This window comes from Nannospalax galili, unplaced genomic scaffold, assembly GCF_000622305.1.
Source record: "Nannospalax galili isolate Female #2095 unplaced genomic scaffold, S.galili_v1.0 scaffold466, whole genome shotgun sequence".
In the NCBI taxonomy this organism is placed as follows: domain Eukaryota; kingdom Metazoa; phylum Chordata; class Mammalia; order Rodentia; family Spalacidae; genus Nannospalax; species Nannospalax galili.
This window is the reverse complement of record NW_008355163.1, coordinates 202,889-208,424: the sequence shown is the minus strand read 5'-3', so window position 1 is coordinate 208,424 and position 5,536 is coordinate 202,889. Positions and strand designations below refer to the sequence as shown.

Sequence of the window (5,536 nt, the reverse complement as noted above, 5' to 3'; positions counted from 1 at the left end):
TCAGTGTTCAATTTGAAATCACAATGCTCCTGTGTGATATCACAATGCTCCATTGTGACATCACAATGCTCCAATGTGACATCACAGTCCTCCAATATGATATCACAGTGCTTCAGTGTTCCAACACTATCGCTTCATGTAACTTCACAATGCTCTACGGTGCCATCACAATTTTACAATATGACTTCACAGTGTTCCATTGTAATATCACAGTGAACCTATGTGACATCACAATCCTCAAATGTGACATCACAGTGCTCCAATGTGCCATCACAATGCTCCAATATGACTTCCCAATGTTCCAATGTGATTTCACTATGCTTCAATGAGAAATCACAATTCTCCAATGTGCCAACTCTATCTCCACATGTACCATTATATTGCTGCAATGTGCGATCACAATGTGACATTATGACTTCTCAGTGTTCCATTTGGAAATCACAGTGCTCCAATGTTCCAAAACTCTTGCCCCATGAGCGATTATATTGCTCCAGTATGCCATCACGAGGTTACAATATGACTTCACAATGTTCCATTCTTTGCTTAGCCTCTTAACCAAGACAATTAAATCTATGGCTTCAAATTACAGATGAAGCAATAATATCCACTTGTTTATTATATACAATAAACTATGAGTAAGACTTACAAAAATCAAAACTCTGTATTTCACAAAATCTGCATCTGTCTCAAACTCTAGGTTGATTAGAAAGGTGCCTTCAAAGAATACTGACCATTAACCTTTAAATGCAAAGTGACCTTTTCTAAAAAATTAACATATGATACATGAACCCAGAATAATTAACACATTCTAGGTCATACAAAGCACTAACAAAGGAAAAATGTGATGGCCTGTTTAATAATTACTTTACCCCCCCAAAAAAATCACCTTTGTCTTTATTTCCATAAGGCACAATACATTAGTATGAAAATATAATTCATCATATAAACAGAAGAGCAATGTGGCAAAAAGCAAATATCAAAAATTTTCAATTACCATCAATTTTATGTTTTTTTCAAAATGTAAAAGAGATGGGTCAGTGGTTAAGAGCACTGACTGCTCTTGCAGAGGACCCGGGTTCGATTCCCAGCACCCACATGGTGGCTACAAACCCTCCTTAACTCTAGTTCCAGGGGAATCTGAAGCTCTTTTCTGATCTCCATGGCATTGCACAACACGGGTACACCCACATACATGCAGGCAATACACTTATATACATAAAATAAAAATAATAAGTAAAATAGGCACATAGAAGATGCTCCAGGAAATGTCAATAGAAAATGGTCAAAAACCATGTGGCCACAAGAATCAATGAGTCACACAAAAGAAAAGTCACCAACCATGACTACTTCGACACTAAGAACAAAATGGTGCAGTATCAAACAGATGCAGAATGAAAATTTGAAATGCCCTGTACAGAAATATTTCAGGAAAAATAAAAACTATTTTCTAGCCTAATGTCTCCAGAAAGGCTTTGGCCACGAATTTTCTTAGACCTTCATGGGCTCCTGGGGCCATTTAGTTGGTAGTAAAGACCAAACTGAGCTCTCCAAGAAGGAAGCAACGAGCCACATGTGGCTAGCAAGAGCTGAAACATGGCCAATCCAATAGAAATGTGTCAGGAGTGTAAAATAGACACCCAACTTCAAAAACTTAACAAAAAATGAAAATTAGCTCATTAAGAGTGCTGATATTGATTACATGTTGAAATAGTACTATGTTAAATAAAATGTTTTGTACAAATTAATTTTCTTCCTGTTCCCTTTCTTTCTTAATACGATGACAAGAAATTTTTTTAGTTATATATCATATTTCTATTTGATATTACCAATTAGAAAACAAGGCCCCCCAAAATTTACTGACCTAAGGGGGTAAGAGATACAGAAAAGCACAGCTAAAGACAACAACAAAAAAGAACTATAACCTATGAAAATTAATACAAATGTAAAAGACAAAAATAGAGGAACTATGGAAACAGAAATGCAAATGGCAAGACGTCCTTTTGAACTGTACTTTACTAACTAGTCATTACCAATTCAAGTGATTTTTTCCACTTAGCATACTTTCCAATCTAACTCTTTAATTAAGAAATCTCAAAACTTTTATTTTCAAGTAACTATTTTCTTAATGAGCAGTAAACTGGCCATTCCAGTGACTTATCTAAAAACATCTTTAATAGTGCTTCCAGAAGTTCCTCAAATAAAATTCCTTTCTAACAACGAAAAAGAAAAGATTACTGAAAGGCCACCTCATCAGAATACACTCAAGAAGCCCACTCAGCCTCTACATTCACAAAATACTAGGCAAATAAGAAGTGGTAGCTGTTGATCACTTGAAGACACTCTTCTTTCTCTAATCTTAATGTTTTGCACCTGCAGTTTTGAGGTAAAATGTCTTTTACAAACCTTGGAGGTACCATCAAACAGCCCTATATTCCTGCCCCACACCCTCTAAGGAACAGCTCACCCAGAACTTCCACAGCTTGAAGAACTCTTCCTCCCTAATTTAAGGGCATTTTTAATTAAAAAAATGCCTTTTATAACATTAGCAGAATGATAAGGTAAATGGTAATGTTATAAAAGGCATTTTGTTTGTCAGGAATCAAATGAGAATTGAAGAAGGACCCAGTGGCATTTTCATGATGTAGAAGTGGCTTGCTCCATGAATGCTGTGATGTTAAAGCATCAAGTGCACACGAAACAAAATTATGCTAAAAGTCAAACAAAACTCCTTTTTCTAGAGTGCAGAGCCACATGGAGCCCTTTGGAAGCCGCCACATCTGAGCAGTATCTCAGAGTCCCTGGCCACCTAGTGCCAAGGCACTGAGGTCAGACACAGCCAAGTCTCTGGGAGCCAGGCAGGAGCACCCTGGTGCCTGGTTAGCATGAGCCTCCGGGCTAGTAGCCCCGGCTCAGAGCCAACCTGCCTGAGCTATGTTGTTCTGGGCCATGTGCATTTGAGACCTTCAAACAAGAACAGCAAAGTCCCTAGATCTTGTGACTACCCCCTGGGGAGTCAGCCTCTGTCACCCATCCCCCCAACCCTCTTCTGCCCGCCTGTGTGCCATGCCCATTGCTCCCCCCCAAAAAAACCACAGACGTGCAGAGCTGGCATTGTTGGAGTCTTTTATTTCCTGTTATCACCAAGGTCACAGTCCCGACCCAGGTGGTCAGCAGCTGAGCAACGATGTCCATACTCCTGGTACCCCATCCACAGGGGTCCTCTTGGTAGAGCTGGATGCAGCAGTTGCCCTCTCCTGGGTCTTGTCCTCTCGGAAGGCAGCAGTGTAAGTGGCAGTGTGGACAGCACACTGCAGAGACAAGCGCAAAGACACAGCACTGCACAGAATGGGTCAAGCAGAATACAGGAGCAGGACCTGAAAGTCTGGAAATGGACAAACCTCAGAAGAAGGGGGTGTCTCTCTAGAGAGGAGAAACTACCTAAGAAGTATGAAAGAAACAGAGCAAGCAACAGAGCCAGGAAAGGCCTGGAGTGTCCTTTCTTGAATTCTGCAGTGCCTCACCAAGAGAGAAAGAAAAGCATTTTTACCTTCTGCCTCAATGGAAGATAGGAGTAGGGCCACGCCCAGGGCGGCAAGCACTGGGGAAAGCCTGGTCTGCATGCTCAGGTCTCCAACTCACACCCTCATGAAGGGATCTACAGGGAGAAGTAGGGATAGCATCAGAACCCAGCCTAAGCAGGCCTGGAACCAGGTTAGAACTGGCCCTAAACATGTACAAACCCAGCCAAATCTGCCTTAATAACCATAGGGCCTGGCCTAGCACATAATGGACCTATTGTAGAGCCATGGGAATCAAATTCATCTTATAGGTTCAGTCGGGGTACTAATAGGGAGTTTGAGTTTAAAAGGGTTCTATTTTCCCAGGCACTCATCCTGCCTAGCATCCCAGGAAGGCCTGACCAGACGACACATGACTTCATCCTGCCGGAGGTGATAGATAATTTAGAGGTCATTTTATCCCTGACTCAACCAAGTGTCTCTTCCAGCTGGAGATCTCATTTGGCTGCGTTTTCCTAACTGCTGAACTCTTTAGGTAACTGTGCTTTATGGTCTCAGGGTAATTTGAAAAAAGAATATTTTCTTCAGTTTGTCCTCCCTACAAATATGCAAGCCTTTAAGATCCGAAATAGATTATATAGGAATATGTAAGTCCTAGCTAAATCCTGATTCTTCTACTAAGCATGTTGTTGTCACGTCTGGTAAACCCTTTACCAAAGATGAGGAAACAACTCTAAAATGTGTATTAAAAACAGCCAAGGCCAGTAGAAAGAAGCAAAACACTCTTATCTGTTTTCAAAAAGTTCTTAAATTTTAAAAAGCTCGGTAATTCACCTTTGTGTTTAACTATTTGATTGTCCTGGAAGATTATAGTTAATACATACTCTGGAGAAAAATGTGCTCTATTTTGATGTTTCCAGACTTTGTAACTAGATCCTCAGTTCTTTAAAGAGAAAAAGTCAAAAAGTTACCCAATGCACAGTAGGTGATTAATCAGTTGAATGGAATCTCCTATAATCTCCCAAGAGCTAATCTTTAAACAAAAGCTACCAGCAGTGATTTAAAACATTTAAAAACATTTTAAAAGGGGCTAACTCTTAGGTACACCAATGATTATAAGGCAACACCATAGGCCTCAGAAAAAAATTGAGGGAGGAGAGAACTGGTACTTGGGAATTCAAAAGAAGCCAAAGGCTGGGCTGTCCTTGAGAAAAGAAATTGACAGTCTCCAACTATGTCTTTCAAAATTACTGGCACAATGCATCAAGGCAGCTTTCCTCACTGAGTGTAAATTGCATTCTACATGTCTTAGAAGCCCTCAAGCCAAATTGCCCAGAGCTACTTTTATGAAGCCAAGATTAAAATTTTGGCACGCTTTCCTCACTGAGTGAAAATTGCATTCTACATGTCTGAGAAGCCCTCAAGACAAATTGCCCAGAGCTACTTTTTATGAAGTTAAGATTAAAATTTTGGCACTGCTCTGAGGATCCAAGGGATTTCAGCAATGTTTTTTTCCCCTAATTAACAACTGTGACATTTCTAAACCTCTCTTGCATTAGTTAAAATTAATTAACTTTTCAAATACATTGGGCAGGACTGACCCATTGTTCCCACACCAGGCAATAATTTTGCTATAATAATTTGCATCCAGTTGACAGCTGTGCTTACAAAAAGTTGAATGGTGGTGCTCCACCCATGAAAAGCTGTGTGTATTGGGGGGGCGTGTTTGTGGTGAGGTTAATAGCCAGACAAAAACGTGAGGCGTAGAAGAGCTTTTATCTGAGTCTAGAGCACCACCTATCGGCTTCCTGAGTCAGCGTCAAGAATGAATCGCCCCTCTTTCGGGTATCAGATGGGGTATCTCAGCCAGTCAGAAATTCCATCAATATACATTTTAAAAAAGAAATTATTCTCTCACCCGCTTAGCCAAAACATTTATCTGAGTGCTTAGCAACACTTCATGGAGCGTTCTTAAACATGAATGTCTGAAAGTGGCCACCCCTACTTGGCAGAAGGGA

General features: G+C 40.3%; 1 long non-coding RNA gene across 1 annotated transcript; it reads right to left on the bottom strand.

Moving 5' to 3' along the window:
* Positions 1-3,109: 3,109 nt before the first annotated feature.
* Positions 3,110-4,209, bottom strand: LOC108491729. Its single transcript, XR_001872884.2, has 2 exons — positions 3,548-4,209; positions 3,110-3,382 (listed from the first exon to the last, which is right to left on the bottom strand). It is a non-coding gene; the product is annotated as an uncharacterized LOC108491729 (long non-coding RNA).
* Positions 4,210-5,536: the final 1,327 nt, after the last annotated feature.